At 32.6% G+C, this 22,337-nt stretch overlaps 1 protein-coding gene across 1 annotated transcript in view; it reads left to right on the plus strand.

Annotated features, from left to right (window-relative positions):
- Positions 1-22,337, plus strand: part of Idh3b (isocitrate dehydrogenase [NAD] subunit beta, mitochondrial) — a 302,997-nt gene that overhangs the window by 175,591 nt on the left and 105,069 nt on the right. The gene's annotated exons all lie outside the window — the stretch shown is intronic.

Raw genomic sequence — 22,337 nt, forward strand, 5'->3', positions numbered from 1 at the left:
GGAGACCTACGTAGGTTTCTTGTTCCGCTAGGCCACCTATTCAAATGGCGATTGTCAACAAAAGCCGTGAGCCTGTCCAACCGAAGATACTTCTTTTCTTTTATATTCTTCAAATCCTCCGAATTTACATTTGGTTATGGTCACATTTAAAAAAGGGGGCTTGGATTTTGTTTGCTTTCAGGATGACCTGCTATGGCTGGTTCTGGTCAAGCAGAAGCAGAGAATTAAAGTGATTCTGATGCAGGATTGGCGGAAAAAAGCAAATAATGAAATTAGTGCGACAAATTATAGAGCACCAGTAATTAATCAGTCTAAGTATCCACAAAATGTTCAACTTGTTGTGTCGGAAATCTGATTTGACCACTCCTAGGTTTAGTAGTAACTTCGAAAAAATTGAAGTATTCCTAGTCGGTTTGAAGGTCAAGTTCTTGAGTTTTAGTGCTGTAAAGCTTAGAGAAAAGCTGGACGATTTCGAATAGGAGAAACCATTGGATCTGTCAGCATTCTTTGGACTTAAGCAAGCACCAGGAGCTGGGTTGAATTTTGGCTGTACTTGATACGGGTGTGAATAAAATGGGTCTGTCAAATATATCTCAGTCTCAAGTATTAGCAGATATTAGATTATGATTCCTGAACCCTACCACCTCGAATAATTCTATGAGTATTGTGGCACCTGTTCTTGTGAAGCTTACGAATAATTAAATTGTTTATAGTGTTTTCACAGCAAAGTCAAAGCTAACTAATCAAGAATTTTCGTCAGCGAATATCTGAAGTTTATCCTAGTTAATCGTAGTCAGAGGAAAAGTTAATCCTAGAAGGCGCACATGATCTTTATGATCATTATGGTCTTTATGAGTGTATTTTCAAGGACCAACAAACTGATACAGATCTCAAAAGCGTGAAGTTACTAGCTGGTTCATTATGAAATGGTGATTGATTGTTTTTTTCTTAACTACATAACATATAATGTTTTTGCTATTTTATCTCACCGCCTCTCAGTATCAGTCATGTTTTTTTAAGTATTAATATCATTTTATTGTATTATTTCTTTTCATGATCCTGTCTGTTGGTATGTTTAAAGGTCTTTAGGACCCATGATAGATTAGTGGTTCAAATCAAGCACTACCAAGACATGTTAATCTTGTTTTGGTAAATTGCTCCTCCCTGGATGCGTTTTCCTGTTTAGGAGTCAAAACAACCCAAATAATAAAATTCAGAGTCAAAATAACCCAAATAATATGCTTAAGTATCATAAATAATTCAGTTGATCAGTTTAATAATCTAATATCAAATATTCATTCTTTAGTTGTTAGCAAATATATATCAAATTTTGATCGAGTTTCTGAACGATGTGCTTCTCTGTGGCTCAGCTCAATGTTCAGACTCTTTATTCTTCGTTTGATGAGTTGGAACAAATTGTGCGTTGTAGCCAAACGGATTTTAATTATGTTTGTAAGACTTTCATTGATTCGGAAATTGAGCCTTTCTTGTGTTTCCCTGGTTGTAACATGGAGTATTTGAATCGAAACGAAGAAGAGATTTTCGAATCCAAGTTTTTGAGATTAACTCCCAAGCTGAAATTTTAGTTGTTGGTAGTTTGTACTGGTCTCCTAGTGGTTCTGTTCTGTCTTTCTTTAAGATTCTTGATAAGGTATTGGATACAATTCAATGTCATTCCCGTGAACTAGTCATAATGGGTTACTTCAACCTTAGTTTGCGGGATCAGGGGTCGTCTTCGTCTTCAGATTTTCTTTTAGCTTTGCTTGAGCGTTTATTTGAGATGGCAGATTAATATGATATTATCATGCCTAGAGTGTGTTTTGAGGGACTTTTTAGGTGGTTGATTTTTGTTTTTTCGTATGTATTTGACAGTTTAATAGATTTAGTATATTTTTTTTCTTGTTTCCTGGTATTTTTTCTCCTTCGCTCTTTCCTCACCACTGAGCCCTGTGGGGGAGGGGGAGATTGTATTTAGTCGATTTATTTTTCATGAGATTTGAACTTAATATAAGTCGTTAGATTTATGCTATATTATTTACATGTTTTAAAATATTATTTATATATCTAAAACCTGACAACCTGGGTGCACATGGGATGTTTTGGTTTAGTTCTCAACATACCTTGAAGTTATAATAATATAATTTATAATAATATAATATAGAAGTTATCATCATAGGCAGCGCGATGCGCTGCCTAAATAAAGAACGATGTTGGCACAATGTTTTTTTTCACACGAGGGCACTTTGTATCGAAGGAGTTGTCGTAGGAACTTCGAAAAGGGCTCATTCGATTGGAAATTGGAATAGCTAGTGCCCTTTTTGATAGTCAACAGTGATTGGAAGGCAACTAACACCCCTTCCACGCCCACCATTTTCCCAGATACAACCAACCAAAATTTTCAGATACCCATTTTTTTCAGCGTAGTTGATTTCCAGATAGAAATTATGTTTTTGTGGAGGACACTCCCCCCACAGCCCTCAAGGCAAGGGTTATAAGTTATGCCCTGGGGGCATATAATGCTTTTAAGAAAGCGTTGTCTTAGAAACTTCAAAACAGGCTCATTCGATTGGAAATTCAAAGGGCTAATGCCCTTTTTAATAGTCGAAAGTTCTATGATACTAATAGAATTTAGGCTACACGTATGAAGGTGAAAATTTGATAGAATATTGAGAGACAATTTGAACTACACCAAAACATACTGTGTGTATGCAGGTTGTCAAAAGGACATATCCCAAGAATTGATTTTAGTATTGAGTTGAAACTTCCGGAGAATACTTAAAGGGGAAGATCAATGGACAAAAAGGTAATATGTGCATGTTAGTACTAAAACTAATGCAACTGCTGCTTTTACTTATGCTACTACTACTACTAAACTACTCCAAGTACTACTTCTATTACAACTACTTGTAAGGCTTAGAGTATCAAACAGTTCGTGGTAACGAACTGTAAGTAAGGAGCGACCAGGCTCAATAGTAACCAAAACTCTAAAAAACGGAATTTTAATACCAATTGATACATCAGAAGAATCAAATTTTTATGCTGATTTCTAATATATAAGTTTCATCAGGTTTAGTCTTACTCGTCAAAAGTTAAGCGCCTGAGAAAAGTTGAAAAAAGGGGGAAACAACCCCTAAAAGTCATAGAACTCTAATGAAAATCACACCATCAGATTTAGCGTATCAGAGAACCCTACTATAGAGTTTTCAAGCTCCTATCTGCAAAAATGTGGAATTTTGTATTTTTTTTGCCAGAAGAAAGATCACGGATGCGTGTTTATTTGTTTTTTTTTTCAGGGGTGATCGTATTGATCCAGTAGTCCTAGAATATCGTGAGAGGACTCATTTGAACGGAAATTAAAATTTCTAGTGCCCTTTTTAAGTGACTAAGAAACTGGAGGGCAACATGGCCCCTCCCATGCTCATTTTTTGCCCAAAGTTACCCAATCAAAATTTTGAGATAGCCATTTTGTTCACAAGAGTCGAAAATCTAATTAATATGTCTTTGAGGATGGCGTTATCCCCCACTGTTCCCGGGGGAAAGGCTGCAAGTTATAAGCTTTGCCCATTGTTTACATATATTATTGGTTATTGGGAAGTATACAGGCGTTTTCAGGAGGAATTTTTTTTTCTAGTGGGGGGTCGGGGTCAGAGTAGGGGTTACGGGGGAGGATCTTCCCATGGAGGATATTTCCTTGGGGGAAGGGACATTTCTATGAAGGGGGCGCTAGATTTCCCAGCATTATTTAAAAAACGATCAGAAATTAAATAAAAAAACAAGTTTTTTCAACTGAAAGTAAGAAGCAACATTAAAACTTAAAACGAACAGAAATTATTGCGTATATGAGGAGGTTCTCCCCCTAGTCAATACCTCGCTCTTTACGCTAAAGTTTGTTTTAGTACTTTCAAAAGAGCTATCTTTTCTAATTAACTGGCCTTTGTGATTCAGGGGTTTGTGATTCAAACAAAATTCAAACTTTACCGTAAAGAGCGAGGTATTGACTAGGGAGCGAACTCCCTAATATACGTAATAAAAACGTACGAATATAGAAATTCGTTACGTAAGTTAATTCGTAAGTTACGTCAGAAAAAAATTTCGAAAAAAGCCAATTAGCCAAAAAAAGGAAAATTAATATGCGAATTTCTTTTTAATTATTCATGTACGATGAGCCAAAATCAAAGCTGTATTAATTCAAAAACATTCAGAAATTAACTAAAAAAATAAGTTTTTTTAACTGAAAGTAAGGAGCGACATTAAAACTTAAAAAGAACAGAAAATATTACGTATATGAAAGGGGCTCTTTCCTCCTCAACGCCTCGCTCTTTACGCAAAAGTTTGACTTTGTCTCACAACTTAATTTTTTAAAACAATAAAAAACTTTACCGTAAAGAGCGAGACGTTGAGGAGGGGACAGCCCCTTTCATATACGGAATAATTTCTGTTCGTTTTAAGTTTTAATGTCGCTCTTTACTTTCACTTAAAAAAACTTATTTTTTTGGTTAATTAAGGTGAAAAGGGCGTCAAAAGAATGTCAAAAACGCACATCAGCGATATTTTTGGAACAGGTTAACGTGTCAAGGTAAAACTTCCGGGGCATCATGAAAACGATGTTCAACTGAACAAAGGGCAATATGCATATGCTACTACCGATATTAATGCTGCTCCTACTACTACTACTAATACTTCACTAACACTACAACTACTTCTACTACCACCGAAACTACTGTGATAATAGTACTATTAAGGCTAAGGCTATGAAGGGAAAATTTGAGAGAATATTAATGCAAATTAGATCTAACAAAAGACACTATGTGCATTTAGATTGTCAAAATAGCTTATCTTAAGAATTGTATAATGTATTGAGTTGAAACTCTTAAAGGGGAAGATGGATTGACCAAAAGGCAATATGTGCACACTTCTACTAATACTACCGCAACATTTACTAGTTCTACTATTGCTATTGCTTCAACTACTACTGCTGTCGCAACTACTTGTAAGGTTAAGAGCCTTAAGATGAAAATTTCAAGAAGTATATGAATATACATGTTTTCAAAAGAGCGAATCGACAACATCATAGCAATGGCTAGTTGTATTAAGTTGAATAGTCATACCCAAGGGTATAAAGGTGAAATTTTCAGAGGATACATCTGAAAATTTCTGTTGTACGAATGACAACCTACCATCCGTATGCAGGTTGTCAAAAGGGCATATCAGCAATATCCTAGGAACAATTTCGTGTGGGGAATTAAAACTTACAACGCTTGTTCTGGGGGATGTTGGACTAGCCAAAAGAGAATATTTGCGCCATAATACTACTGCTTCTACTCCTACAACTACTATTACTGCTACTACTACTACTACTGAAGCTAAGACTACTACTATTAACTCTACTGCTACTGCTATAACTACTGATGCTACTACTAATGTTAATAAACCTAAGGATGTTAAGTTGGAAATTTTAGGCAATATTTTAACGGTATTGAAATAAATCAAAACACACTATGCCCACATAGGTTGTCAAGAGGACTTACCAGCAATGCTTCAGGACCGGTTGATGGTATAAAGTTAAAAATTTCATTGTGTGTCGAAGGGGATGTTGAAAAAAAGGTACTATGTGCATACTGCTACTAATGCTAGTACTGCCACTACAACCTGTGTTACTACACAAGCTAAGGGTATTAAGGTGAAGCTTTCAAGGAATATTTATGCGGATGCTGAACTAAATCAAAACGAACTATGATCATGTAGATTGTCAATAGGGTGACAAAGCAATATCACCATAACGGCTTACATTATTAAGCTAGACCTTTCAGGGTAAGTTGTGACAGATTTTGAATTAGCCAGAAGACACTATGTGTATACTTTCGATACTACTTCTATGGCTAAAAATCAAGCAAGAAAAACGGGTTTTAATTTTTATAAAGCAGTGAGTAAATACAACAAAATAAATACTTAACTAAACAAACACACTCCGAATATTTCGGCTCCACGTCTGGGAGCCTTTCTCAATGGGAAAAAAAGGGGAGAAAATAAAACAAAAAATATTCTTTTTTTAAACCTAACTTACATCGAAATACAACATACTAAACACAGGAAGAGATAGAAAAAACAAAAGAAATATATATAAATAAGTAGGAATCAAAATTCACATATCAAATAACACTTTCATGCACTGGCGTATAAACAAAATCGAATGTCTATAATGATACACTCGTCTCTTCACAGTTTATAAATGGAAATCTATAAAAAAAAATGAAGAATATATTTATACTTAAACAAAACAATAAAGGTCAGCTAACCCCCGGCCTATAACCCATAATTAAATCTCACAAGTTCATCAACCAATTAATGAATTATAAATTGAATGGATTCTTTTGGTTACAAGCCTAGCTGCAGTTCGTTTACTTTTCCCAGCATTTAACCTATACTGACCTTTATTCGCAAGGTCGTCATTCGTTTCAGAACAATTATTAAAATCAGTACTGGTTGAATATTTTACCCGCTTTTTAATAAAACTATTATAAATTGAATTGATCCTAAATTCCCCTTCATCTCTATTGATACTAATACCCCATAGATTATCCTTTTTATTTATATAATTTCTCTGAAGCTTTGTAAAAGTCCTACAGACGTATCTACTATTTTTGTCTGATCAAATAAAATACTGTGACGAAGAAAATTATGTACATGTTCTGCTCAAACCTTTCCGGTGTTTTATTATGTTTTAGAGAACAATCTATGGCATTCTTGTGTTGCTGTAGCCTATTTTCTAAGTTCTGTTGTGTTCTTCCCACATAAAATTTACCACAAGAGTGTGCGAGTTTGAAAACTCCCTTTTGTTTGTTTCTCCATGATTTGTCTTTTGCAGTTTTTTGGTAAGATCTTATAATTTGTAATGACTTAAATGAAGTTTCTGAATTACGTTTTTATTTATTATCTTCTTAATATCTGTTACGATATTGGAATATACGGCGAAGTTATGTAATTTGTTTCTTGATTTGACCCATCTTCTTCTAATATTTCTGGTTCCATTAACTTTTTGTTTTCCTTTTTTCAATTATTTGAGAAATCATATTTTCCGGATAGCCATTACCTACTAGAATATTCTTAATAAAAAAAAAGTTCATTACTGAAGTATTCTGGTGATGCTAATTTCAATACCCTATCAACTAAAGAAATAACCACACCACTTTTTACCTGGATCGGATGATTTGATGCGAAAGACAAGTAACGGTTGTTATTAGTCGGTTTACGGTAAATTGAAAACGCTAGTTCGTTATTATTTCTTTGGATCAAAATATCTAGAAACGGTAACTTATTCTTTGTTTCTTTTTCAATTGTAAAAATTGATTCTCCTCCCAAATTATTTAAATGTTCCAAAAAACCTTCATTTTGTGATTCCCCATAATTCCAAATAACTAAAACATCATCCATATATCTGCCCCAAAATTTAGGTTTTAAAAATTATGTTTCTATAGCTAAAGTTTCTACAAGTAGGAGGGACGTAATGACTACTGTACGAACATAATTTATTCATGGTTTATTGATCCACGAAGGGGACTAGATTTCTTAGAAATTGATTACATAATAGACGGGAAATTATCGATTCTAACGGGACAGGATCACGTGTCTCTTTCTAGCACAATCAGGGGATGTTTCTAAGTGTATTGATCCACAAAGGGGAGACAATTTCTGGGAAATTGATTTGCATAATTGACGGGGAATTCTATCATGAGGGAATTTCATTTTTAAATATGGCTTCTCTGATCTTTAGGTCTGAGAGATAAATTAATATTCAATTTTTAAATATAGCTTCTCTGATCTTTAGGTCTGAGGGATAAATTAATATTCGATTTTTAAATATGGCTTCTCTGGTCTTTAGGTCTGAGAGATAAATTAATATTCTATCGAAGCCGTAATAGTGTAACTAGGAACACCTTAGATTTTTTCAGAAATTCATACTAGATCAAGACAGATTGAATATATTTTACGCTGGAAATGGTTTCCTGGGAATTTAAAATGTGAAAGCGCAAGGATGCCGAAACAAAGGAACACACAGGAATTACTTTTAGGGGATTATTTGGGTGAAACAAATTAATCGGCATTTTAGGGATTTTTTGGGCGAAATAGTTTGAGACATTTTAGAAGATGATTTGGAGTGAAACTCTGTGGTCGTTATAATACACAAGTTCCATTTGAACAGTGTTGTAAGGTCCCTTACCCCAACCCCAAAGGGGCCCCCGCCCAACCTTTTTGCCCCCCCCCTCCCAACTTTTTGACCCCCTCCCACCATTAGTGTTTTGTCGTGGTTTACCTTGTCACAGTTACATTCTCATGATGTTTCAAAATTCATTTTGGATTTTTTTTGTTGAAATGAAAGAGTTGGAATATTTCAGTAGTGTTTTGTTGTGGTTTACCTTGTCACTGTTACATTCTCTTGATGTTTCAAAGTTCATTTTGGATTTTTTTAGTTGAAATGTAAGAGTTGGAATATTTCAGTAGTGTTTTGTCGTGGTTTACATTGTCACTGTTGCATTGTCTTGATGTTTCAAAGTTCATTTTGGATTTTTTTTTCCGTTGAAATGTAAGAGTTGGAATATTTCAGTAGTGTTTTACGTGGTTTACCTAGTCACTGTTACATTCTCTTGATGTTTCAAAGTTCATTTTGGATTTTTTTTTCGTTGAAATTTCAGAGTTGGAATATTTCAGTAGTTTTTTGTCGTGGTTTACGTTGTCACTGTTATATTCTCTTGATGTTTCAAAGTTAATTTTAGATTTTTTTTTCGTTGAAATATAAGAGTTGAAATATTTCAGTAGCGTTTTGTCGTGGTTTACCTTGTCACTGTTACATTCTCTTGATTTTTCCGTTGAACTGTAAGAGTTGGAATATTTCAGTAGTGTTTGTCGTGGTTTAGCATGTCACTGTTACATTCTGAAGATGTTTCAAAGTTCATTTTAGATTTTTTTCTTTGAAATGTAAGAGTTAGAATATTTCAGTAGTGTTTTGTGGTGGTTTACCTTGTCATTGTTACATTCTCTTGATGTATCAAAGTTCATTTTGGATTTTTTTTCGTTGAAATGTAAGTGTTTGATTATTTCAGTAGTATTTTTTCGTGGTTTACCTTGTCTCTGTTACATTCTGAAGATGTTTCAAAGTTAATTTTGGATTTTTTTTTAGCTGAAATGATAGAGTTTGAATATTTAATTAGTGTTTTGTCGTGGTTTACCTTGTTACTGTTACATTCTCTTGATTTTTCAAAATTCGTTTTGCATTACATTCGTTGAAATGTAAGAGTTGGGATATTTCAGTAGTGTTTTGTCGTGGTTTACCTAGTCACTGTTACATTCTCTTGATTTTTCAAAGTTCATTTTAGATTTTTTTTTCCTTGAAATGTAAGAGTTGGAATATTTCAGTTGTGTTTAGTCGTGGTTTACCGTGTCACTGTTACATTCTCTTGGTGTTTCAAAGTTCATTTTAGATTTTTTTTTTGTTGAAATATAAGTTGAAATGTAAGTTGGATTATTTCAGTAGTGTTTTGTAGTGATTTACCTTGTCACTGTTACATTCTCTTGATGTTTCAAAGTTCACTTTGGATTTTTTCCGTTGAAATGTAAGAGTCGGAATATTTCAGTAGTGTTTCGTCGTGGTTTACCATGTCACTGTTACGTTCTCTTGGTGTTTCAAAGTTCATTTTAGATTTTTTTTTTTGAAATATAAGAGTTGGAATATTTCAGTAGTGTTTTGTTGTGGTTTGCCTTGTCACTGTTTCATTCTCTTGATGTTTCAAAGCTCATTTTGGATTTTTTTTTTGAAATGTAAGAGTTGGAAAATTTCAGTAGTGTTGTGCCGTGGTTTACCTTATCACTGTTACATTCTCTTGATGTTTCAAAATTCGTTTTGGATTACATTCGTTGAAATATAAGAGTTGGCATATTTCAGTAGTGTTTTGTCGTGGTTTACCTTGTCACTGTTACATTCGCTTGATTTTTCAAAGTTCATTTTAGATTTTTTTTTTATTTAAACGTAAGAGTTGGAATATTTCAATAGTGTTTTGTCGTGGTTTACCATGTCACTGTTACATTTTTTTGATGTTTCAAAGTTCATTTTGGATTTCTTTCGTTGAAATGTAAGAGTTGGAATATTTCAGTAGTGTTTGTCGTGGTTTAGCTTGTCACTGTTACATTCTGAAGATGTTTCAAAGTTCATTTTGGATTTTTTTCGTTGAAATGTAAGAGTTGGAATATTTTAGTAGTGTTTTCTGGTGGTTTACCTTGTCATTGTTACATTCTCTTGATGTTTCAAAGTTAATTATGGATTTTTTTTTATTGAAAATTAAGATTTGAATTATTTCAGTAGTGTTTTGTAATGCTTTAGCATCTCACTGTTAATTTCTATAGATGTTTCAAAATTAATTTCGGATTTTTTTTTCGTTGAACTGTAAGAGTTAGAATATTTCAGAATTGTTTTGTCGTAGTTTACCTTGTCACTGTTACATTCTCTTGATGTTTCAAAATTCGTTTTGGATTAAATTCGTTGAACTGTAAGAGTTGGAACATTTCAGTAGTGTTTTGTCGTGGTTTACCTTGTCACTGTTACATTCTCTTGATGTTTCAAAGTTCATTTTGGATTTTTTTTTTCATTTAAGTGTAAGAGTTGGAATATTTCAGTAGTGTTTTGTCGTGGTTTACCGTGTCACTGTTACATTCTCTTGGTGTTTCAAAGTTCATTTTAGATTTTTTTTTTGTTGAAATATAAGTTGAAATGTAAGTTGGATTATTTCAGTAGTGTTTTGTAGTGATTTACCTTGTCACTGTTACATTCTCTTGATGTTTCAAAGTTCACTTTGGATTTTTTCCGTTGAAATGTAAGAGTTGGAATATTTCAGTAGGGTTTTGTAGTGGTTTACCATGTCACTGTTACGTTCTCTTGGTGTTTCAAAGTTCATTTTGGATTTTTTTTGTTGAAATATAAGAGTTGGAATATTTCAGTAGTGTTTTGTTGTGGTTTCCTTTGTCACTGTTTCATTCTCTTGATGTTTCGAAGTTCATTTTGTATTTTTTTTTTCGGTGAAATGTAAGAATTAGAATATTTCAGTAGTGTTGTGCCGTGGTTTACCTTATCACTGTTACATTCTCTTGATGTTTCAAAATTCGTTTTGGATTACATTCGTTGAAATATAAGAGTTGGCATATTTCAGTAGTGTTTTGTCGTGGTTTACCTTGTCACTGTTACATTCTCTTGATATTTCAAATTTCAGTTTTTATTTTTTTTTTCTTGAAATGTAAGAGTTGGAATATTTTAGTAGTGTTTTGTAGTAGTTTACCTTGTCACTGTTACATTCTCTTGATTTTTGAAAGTTCATTTTGGATTACATTCGTTGAAATGTAAAAGTTGTTCTAATTAAGTAAGTTTTCTCGTGGTTTAACTTATCACAGTTACATTCTTTTGATGCTCCAAAGTTCATTTTGAATTTTATTAGTTGAAATGTAAGAGTTGGAAATGTAAGAGTTGGCATATTTCAGTAGTGTTCTTTCGTGGTTTACCTTGTCACTGTTGCATTCTTTTGATGTTTCAAAGTTCATTTTAGATTTTTTTTTTTCCTTGAAATATAAGAGTAGGAATATTTCAGTAATTGTTTGTCGTGGTTTACCTTGTCACTGTTACATTCTCTTGATGTTTCATAGCTCATTTTGGATTTCTTTCGTTGAAATGTAAGAGTTGGAATATTTCAGTAGTGTTTTGTCGTGGTTTACCTTGTCACTGTAACATTCGCGTGATGTTTCAGAGATCATTTAAGAATAAATTCATTAAAATGTAAAAGTTGGCATATTTCAGTACTGTTTTCTCGTTGTTTATCTTGTCACTGTTGCATTCTCTTGATGCTTCAAAGTTGATTCTGGAAATTTTTTCGTTGAAATGTAAGTAGGATTATTTCAGTAGTGTTTTGTAGTGGTTTACCTTGTCACTGTTACATTCTATTGAGATTTCAAAGTTCACTTTGGATTTTTTCCGTTGAAATGTAAGAGTTGGAATATTTCAGTAGTGTTTCGTCGTGGTTTACCATGTCACTATTACATTCTCTTGATGTTTCAAAGTTCATTTTGGATTTTTTTTTTTTTGAAATATAAGAGTTGGAATATTTCAGTAATGTTTTGTTGTGGTTTACCTTGTCACTGTTACATTCTCTTGATGTTTCAAAGTTCATTTTGGATTTTTTTTTTGAAATGTAAGATTTGGAATATTTCAGTAGTGTTTGCCGTGGTTTACCTTATCACACTACTACACTACTGGTTTACCTAAACACTACTGAAATATTCCAACTCTTACATTTGAACAAAAAAAAAAATCTAAAATTAACTTTGAAACATCTTCAGAATGTAACTGTTACAAGGTAAACCATGACAAAACACTACTGAAATATTCCAACTCTTACACTTCAAGGAAAAAAAAATCTAAAATGAACTTTAAAACATCTTCAGAATGTAACAGTGACAAGGTAAACCACGAGAAAATACTACTGAGATATTCCAACTCTTACATTTCAACAAAAAAAAATAAACCACGAGAAAAATACTAATACAAGGTAAACCACGAGAAAATACTACTGAGATATTCCAACTCTTTCATTTCAACGAAAGAAATCCTAAATGAACTTTGAAACATCAAGAGAATGTAACAGTGACAAGGTAAATCACGACAAAACACTACTGAGATAATCCAACTCTTACATTTCAACAAAAAAAAAATTCCAAAATGAACTTTGAAACATCATGAGAATGTAACTTTGACAAGGTAAACCATGACAAAACACTACTGAAATATTCCAACTATTACATTTCAAGGGGAAAAAAAAAAAATCTAAAATGAACTTTGAAACATCTTCAGAATGTAACAGTGACAAGTTAAACCACGACAAAATACTACTGATATATTCCAACTCTTACATTTCAACTAAAAAAAAAACTCAAAATGAACTTTGAAACATCAAGAGAATGTAACAGTGACAAGGTAAACAACGACAAAACACTACTGAAATAATCCAACTCTTACATTTCAAGGAAAAAAATCATCAATGAACTTTGAAACAGCAAGAGAATGTAACAGTGACAAGGTAAACCACGAGAAAACTACTAAAATATTCCAACTCTTACATTTCAACGAAAAAAAATCCATAATGAACTTTGAAACATCTTCAGAATGTAACAGTGACAAGGTAAACCACGACAAATACTACTGAAATATTCCAAGTCTTACATTTCAACGAAAAAAAATCCAAAATGAACTTTGAAAAGTCAAGAGAATGTAACAGTGACAAGGTAAACCACGACAAAACACTACTGAAATATTCCAACTCTTACATTTCGACGAAAAAAATCTAAAATCAACTTTGAAAAATCTTAAGAATTTAACTGGGACAAGGTAAACCATGACAAAACACTACTGAAATATTCCAACTCTTACATTTCAAGGGGAAAAAAAAAAAATCTAAAATGAACTTTGAAACATCTTCAGAATGTAACAGTGACAAGTTAAACCACGACAAAATACTACTGAGATATTCCAACTCTTACATTTCAACGAAAAAAAAAATCCAAAATGAACTTTGAAACATCAAGAGAATGTAACAGTGACAAGTTAAATCACGACAAAACACTACTTAAATATTCCAACTCTTATATTTCAGTGTAAAAAAGATCCAAAATGAACTTTGGAACATCAAGAGAATGTAACAGTGATAAGGTAAACCACAACAAAACACTACTTAAATATTCCAACTTACATTTCAACGAAAAAAAAAAATAAAAAATGAACTTTGAAACATCTTCAGAATGTAAAAGTGACATGGTAAAGCACTACAAAACACTAATGAAATAATCAAAATATTGCATTTAAACGAAAAAAATAATCCAAAATGAACTTTGAAGCATCAAGAGAATGTAACATTGACAAGGTAAACCATGAGAAAAAACTACTGAAATATTCCCACTCTTGCATTACAACGAAAAAAAAAAATCAAAAATGAACTTTAAAACATCAAGAGAATGTAACAGTGACAATGCAAAACAAGACAATACATTACTGAAATATTCTAACTCTTTCATTTCAAGGAAAAAAAAAATACAAAATAAAATATGAAGAATCTAGAAAATATAAAAGTTAATAAGTAAACCCTAAGAAAACAGTACTGAAATAATCCAGCTCTTGCATTACAACAAATGTAATCTGAAATGAACTTTGGAGTATCAAAAGAATTAAGTAGTGAGAAGGTAAACCACGACAAAACACTATTGAAATATTCCAACTCTAACATTACAACGAAAAAAAAAATCTAAAATGAACTTTGAAACATCTTCAGAATGTAACAGTGACATGGTAAAGCACTAGAAAACACTACTGAAATAATCCAACTCTTACATTTCAACGAAAAAAATCCAAAATGAACTTTGAAGCATCAAGAGAATGTAACAGTAACAAGGTAAACCACGAGAAAACACTACTCAAATATTCCAACTCTTACAGTTCAACGAAAAAAAAAAATCAAAAATGCACTTTGAAACATCTTCAGAAGGTAACAGTGACAGTTCCAACTCTTAAAAAAAAAATCCTCTTGATTTTTGATTTTTGATGACAAAACACTACTGAAATATTCCAACTCTTGCATTTCAAGGAAAGAAATCCAAAGTGAACTTTGAAACATCAACAGAATGTAGCAGTGACATGGTAAACCACGACGAAACACTACTTAAATATTCCAACTCTTACATTTCAACGGAAAAAACCCAAAATGAACTTTGAGACATCAACAGAATGTAACAGTGACAAGGTAAACTACTACAAAACACTACTGAAATAATCCAACTTACATTTCAACGAAAAAATATACAAAATGAACTTTGAAGCATCAAGAGAATGCAACAGTGACAAGGTAAACCACGAGAAAACAGTACTGAAATATGCCAATGCTTACATTTCAACGAATGAAATTCAAAATGAACTTTGAAAAATCAAGAGAATGTAACAGTGACTAGGTAAACCACGACAAAACATTACTGATACATTCCAACTCTTACATTTCAACGAAAGAAATTCAAGATAAACTTTCAAGCATCAAGAGAATGTAACAGTGACAAGGTAAACCACGACAAACAACTACTGAAATATTCCAACTCTTACATTTCAAGGAAAAAAAATAATCCAAAATTAACTCTGAAACATCAAGAGAATGTAACAGTGACAATGTAAACCACGACAGAACACTACTGAAATATGCCAACTCTTACATTTCAACGAATGTAATCCAAAATGAACTTTGAAACATCAAGAGAATGTAACAGTGACAAGGTAAACCACGACAAAATACTTCTGAAATATTCCAACTCTTGCATTTCAACGAAAAATAATCCAAAATGAACTTTGAAACATCTTCAGAATGTAACAGTCCCAAGGTAAACCACAACAAAACACTACTGAAATAGTCCAACTCTTACACTTCTACAAAAAAAATCCAAAATGAACTTTGAAACATCAAGAGAATGTAACATTGACAAGGTAAACAACGAGAAAACACTACTGAAGTATTCCAACTCTTACAGTTCAACGAAAAAAAAAATCAAAAATGAACTTTGAAACATCTTCAAAATATAACAGTGACAAGGTAAACCACGACAAACACTACTGAAATATTCCAACTCTTACATTTCAACGAAAGAAATCCAAAATGAACTTTGAAACATTAAGAGAATGTAACAGTGACAAGGTAAACCACGACAAATCACTACTGAAATATTCCAACTCTTACATTTCAAGGAAAAAAACTAAAATGAACTTTGAAACATCAAGAGACACACTTGAAAACACTACTGAAATATTCCAACTCTTACATTTCAACAAAAAAAAAATCCAAAATGAACTTTGAAACATCAAGAGAATGTAACAGTGACAATTTCAACGCTTACATTTCAACGAAAAAAATACAAAATGAACTTTGTAGCATGAAAGAAAATGTAGCAGTGACAAGGTAAACCACGTGAAAGCAGTACTGAAATATGCCAACTCTTAAATTCCAACCAATGAAATCCAAAATGAAGTTTGAAACATCAAGAGAATGTAACAGTGTCAAGGTAAACCACGACAAACACAACTGAAATATTCCAACTCTTACATTTCAACGAATGAAATCCAAAATGAACTTTGAACAATCAAAAGAATGTAACTTTGGCATGGTGAACAACGATAAGACATTACTAAAATATTCTAACTCTTACGTTTCAAGGGAAAAAAAAAATCTAAAATGAACTTTGAATAATCATGAGAATGTAAAAATGACAAGATGATCCCCACCAAAACACTACTGAAATATGCCAACTCTTACATTTCAAATAATTTAATCCAAAATAAACTTTGAAACATCAAGAGAATATAACAGTGACAAGGTAAACCACGAAAAAACACTACTAAAATATTCCAACTCTTACATTTTAACGAAAAAAAAATACAAAATGAACTTTGAAACATCTTCAGAATGTAACAGTGACATGGTAAACCACGACAAAACACTAATGAAATAATCCAACTCTTACATTTCAACGAAAAAAAAACCAAGATGAAATTTGAAACATCAAGAGAATGTAACAGTGACAAGGTAAACCACGAGAAAACATTACTGAAATATTCCAACTCTCACAATTCAACGAAAAAAAAATCCAAAATGAACTTTGAAACATCTTCACAATGTAACAGTGACAAGGTAAACCACGACAAACACTACTGAAATATTCCAACTCTTTACATTTCAACGAAGGAAATCCAAAATGGACTTTGAAAAATCAAAAGAATGTAACGGTTACAAGGTAAACCGCGACAAAACACTACTGAAATATTCCAACTCTTACATTTCAAGGGGAAAAAAAAATCTAAAATGAACTTTGAAACATCAAGAGAATGTAATAGTGACAAGGTAAACCACGACAAAACACTACTGAAATATTCCAACTCTTACATTTCAACGAAAAACAAAATCCAAAATGAACTTTGAAACATCAAGAGAAAGTAACAGTGACAAGGTAAACAACGACAATCACTACTGAAATATTTCAAGTCTTACATTTTAACGAAAAAAAAAATCCAAAATGAACTTTGAAACATCCAGAGAATGTAACATTGACAATGTAAACCACGAAACAACACTATGAAATATTCCAACTCTTACATTTCAACGAAAGATATCCAAAATGAACTTTGAAGCATCAAGAGAATGTAACAGTGACAAGGCAAACCACGACAAACAACTACTGAAATATTCCAACTCTTACATTTCAAGGAAAAAAAATAATCCAAAATGAACTCTGAAACATCAAGAGAATGTAACACGGACAATGTAATACACAATAAAAAACTATTGAAATATTCAAACTTTTGAATTTCAACTATTTTAATCCAAAATGAACTTCGAAGCTTCAAGAGAATGTAACAGTGACACGGTAAAGCATGACAGAACACCAATGAACAAAGTAAACTCTTGCATTTCATTCGAAAAAAAATCCAAAATGAACTTTGAAACATATTCAGAATGTAACAGTGATATGGTAAACCACGACAAAACACTACTGAAATAATCCAACTCTTACATTTCAACAAAAAAAAATCAATAATTAACTTTGAAACATCAAGCGAATGTAACAGTCACAAGGTAAACAACGACAAAACACTACTGAAATATTCCAACTCTTACATTTCAACGAAAAAAAAAAAAAATCAAAAATGAACTTTGAAACATCTTCAAAATGTAACAGTGACAAGGTAAACAATGAAAAATACTACTGAAATATTCCAAATCTTACGGTTCAATGACAGACATTCAATATGAACTTTGAAAATCAAGAGAATGTAACAGTGACAAGGTAAACCACGACAAAACACTACTGAAATATTCCAACTCTTACATTTCAAGGAAAAAAAACTAAAATGAACTTTGAAACATCAAGAGACACACTTGAAAAAATTACTGAAATATTCCAACTCTTACATTTCAACAAAAAAAAGAATCCAAAATGAACTTTGAAACATCAAGAGAATGTAACAGTGACAATTTCAACTCTTACATTTCAACGAAAAAAATACAAAATGAATTTTGTAGCATCAAGAGAATGTAGCACTGACAAGGTAAACCACGTGAAAGCAGTACTGAAATATGCCAACTCTTAAATTCCAACCAATGAAATCCAAAATGAAGTTTGAAACATCAAGAGAATGTAACAGTGTCAAGGTAAACCACGACAAACACTACTGAAATATTCCAACTGTTACATTTGAACGAAAGACATCGAAAATGAACTTTGAAACATCAAGAGAATGTAACAGTGACAAGGTAAACCACGACAAAACACTACTGAAATATTCCAACTCTTACATTTCAAGGGGAAAAAAATCTAAAATGAAATTTGAAACATCAAGAAAATGTAACAGTGACAAGGTAAACCACGACAAAACACTACTGAAATAAGCCAACTCTCACATTTCAACGAAAGTAATCCAAAATAATCTTTGAAACATCAAAAGAATATAACAGTAACTAGTTAAACCACGAAAAAATATTACTGCAATTTTCAAACTCTTACATTTCAACGAAAAAAAAATCCAAAATTAATTTTGAAACATCTTCAGAATGAAACAGTGACATTGTAAACCACGGCAAAACACTAATGAAATTATCCAACTCTTACATTTCAACGAAAGAAATCCAATATGAAATTTGAAACATCAAGAGAATGTAACAGTGACAAGGTAAACCACGAGAAAACACTACTGAAATATTCCAACTCTCACAATTCAACGAAAAAAAAAAAATCCAAAATGAACTTTGAAACATCTTCACAATGTAACAGTGACAAGGTAAACCACGACAAACACTACTGAAATATTCCAACTCTTACATTTCAACGAAAGAAATCCAAAATGAATTTAAAACATCAAGAGAATGTAACAGTGATAATTCGAATCATGACAAACCGGTACTGAAACATTCCAACTCTCACATATCAAGGAAAAAAAAATCTAAAATTAACTTTGAAACATCAATAGAATCTAATTGTGACAAGGTAATCCACGACAAAAAACCACTGAAATATTCCAACTCTTACATTTCAACGTACAAAAAAATCCAAAATGAACTTTGAAACATCAAGAGAAAGTAACAGTGACATGGTAAACCACGACAAATCACTACTGAAATATTCCAACTCCTACATTTCACCGAAAAAAAAAAATTCAAAATGAACTTTGAAACATCAAGAGAATGTAACAGTGACATTGTAAACCACGACAAAACACTAATGGTGGGAGGGGGTCAAAAAGTTGGGGAGGGGGGGGGCCTTCTATGTCTCAAGTGCGCAAAAAAAGTATTACAAAATAGGGGGCAAAAAAAGTTGGGGGGGGGGGCCTTTGGGGGACCCTGGGGGAGGTGGGCTCTTTGGGGGCCCGTGGGGAGGGGGCGCTTCTGTGTCTCAAGCGCGTCAAAAAAAGTGTAAAAAAATGAGGGGGGGCAAAAAATTTGGGCGGGGCCCCTTTGGGGTTTGGTTAGGGGACCTTACAACACTGTTCAAATGGAACTTGTGTATTATAACGACCACAAAGTTTCACTCCAAATCATCTTCTAAAATGTCTCAAACTATTTCACCCAAAAAATTCCCTAAAATGCCGATTAATTTGTTTCACCTAAATAATCCCCTAAAAGTAATTCCTGCGTGTTCCTTTGTTTCGGCATCCTTTTGCACTTTCACATTAGAAATTCCCAGGAAACCATTTCTCGCGTAAAATATATTCAATCTGTCTTGATCTCGTATGAATTTCTGAAAAAATCTAAGGTGTTTCTAGTTACACTATTATGGCTTCGATAGAATATTAATATATCTCTCTGAGCTAAAGACCAGAGAAGCCATATTTAAAAATAGAATATTAATTTATCTCTCAGACCTAAAGATCAGAGAAGCCATATTTTAAAATGAAATCCCCTCATGATAGAATTCCCCCTTCGATTATGCAAATCAATTTCCCAGAAATTGTCTCCCCTTTGTGGATCAATACACTTAGAAACATCCCCTGATTGGTGTAGAAAGAGACACGTGATCCTGTCCCGTTAGTCGATAATTCCCCGTCGATTATGTAATCAATTTTTCAGAAATCTAGTCCCCTTCGTGGATCAATAAACCATGAATAAATTATGTTCGTACAGTAGTCATTACGTCCCTCCTACATCTACATACTCTACATAAGTATTTGCTAACAACGGACTTAAAGGCCCTCCCATTGCTAATCCCCTAATTTGATGGTAAAAATTATCTCTAAAAGTGGAATAATTAGTATACCCGCTAGTTATTTTAACCAAATTTAATAAAGTTTCCAGTTCGATTCCCGCAGATAATTCTTCCATCTCATTTTTATGTTCCTCAAGTTTTTTGGATAAAATACTAAACGATTTATCAAAAGGAATATACGTATACATTGATTAATGAAACTCAGAGAGGAAAGAAAATAACAAAATGAAAAATAAAATAAAAAAAGGTGAAAAAACGAGGATTTTGTCAGCCAGTGGAAAACCATGAAGAAAAAGAAATAAGCAAATATTTCGACAAGGACATCCGCCAAGTCATCCTCAGTGCCAAACAAAACAGAAAGAAAAAAAAACAAAGATATAACCTTTCGAAGTTTACCCGACAAAGACAGAACAGACGCTAAATAAAAACCAGGCAGGAATCAATGAAAAAGAATTTACCAAGAGGATTGAACAAGAATCCTTTTCCTTGCAATAGTTTTAGCTGGTCTACAGTTTCGGTTTTCATTACATATGCAAATAGGTTCTTTTAAGTTATACCGGGTGAAAATATTGATTGAGTCCTTCAAGATTAAACTGTCGTAAATTGGGCTTAATGAAATATCTCCAGTATCTCTATTTATTGCTAAAGTTTGGTTCATGTATTTTTTTTTATTCCAACTAGTTCTTTAAAAGATTGTGGTAGACCATTTACCGTTGATATTAAGGTTGCCTCGTCAAAAAGAACCAGATGGGTCGGATTTACGAAATATGCGAAGCCAATGCCGAATCAAAGTTGTCATTGTTATTTTTTAATCTCAGGGACTTATCTATTTAAATTTTGTGCTAATGCAAACGTTCACCTAGTTTTTGATGGGTCCTACCAATGTAAAATTTACCACATGAACACGGGATTCTATAGACACCACTACCCAGTACAAGATCAGTTTTATCCTTTCCTGAGTTGAAAAAGTATTCAACTTTTTGTTCGGTTTTGAAAGAAACAGAGAGATTATGTTTTTTTTTTTAAAGTTTTTCCAAGTTTATCGCCAAGTTTCGGGATGTATGGTAAAGCGATGAAAGTTTTTTTCTCAATTGCCGGGGTAACTGAATCAAGGGGGACGAGATCCCTATTTTGTTGTTTTATATCTTTTCTAATCGTCTATCTATGATATTTTCAATAAGTTTGATTGGGTAACCATTGCAGAAAAGAATATCCTTGACATAGTTTAATTCAGAATTTATTAGATTACGGGAACAAAATTTTAAAACTCTGTCGACTAAAGAGATTATTACCCCTCTTTTCACAGAAGACGGGTGATGGGAAGAGAAATATAGATATCGATCATTATGAGTCGGCTTTCTATATATAGAAAATTCAAGACTAGGAGTAGTTTTTATAATAAAAACATCCAAGAATGACAGGTTACTCGAATCTTCGAGTTCCATTGTGAACTGGAGATTCGAATCAAAAAAGTTCAAATGTGCCAAAAAATCTTTTAGAGAGTCTTGTCCATGTTCCCAAACAGAAAGGATATAATCAACGAGTGTTTTAAGTGGAAAGTATTCAAAGCAGACTGTTCTATGAAATCCATGTAAAAATTTGCCAAATAAGGAGACAAGACAGTGCCCATGGATAAGCCCATTATTTGAAGAAAAAATTTGTTTCCGAATTTAAAATACGGCAAAAGGGCCATTTGAAGGAAAATGATTGAACCCATGATTTGAAAGAAAAAAATTTTTTGGAATTTAAAATACGAGGAGAACTTGTTGCAAAGACGAACAGGGGTCATTATTGTATCAATTTCCAAAGTTTTGTAATCCGACCAAGCTGATTTTTCCTCTAATTTTCTTTGTAAGGCCTGCTCACATTTATGGAAATCGCAAGAAGTGTACATAGCAACTGCATCAAAACTAGATAAAATAGTTTTTTCTGTTGTACTTTGATTTTTTAACTTCTCAACAAGATCTATGGAGTTTTTTATATACGATTTTTGTGTGCTTAAAAGAGGCTTAAAAATGGTGGCTAAA

This window comes from Artemia sp. Qi Xiang Cuo, chromosome 8 (genome assembly GCF_049724085.1).
Source record: "Artemia sp. Qi Xiang Cuo chromosome 8, ASM4972408v1, whole genome shotgun sequence".
In the NCBI taxonomy this organism is placed as follows: Eukaryota; Metazoa; Arthropoda; class Branchiopoda; order Anostraca; family Artemiidae; genus Artemia; species Artemia sp. Qi Xiang Cuo.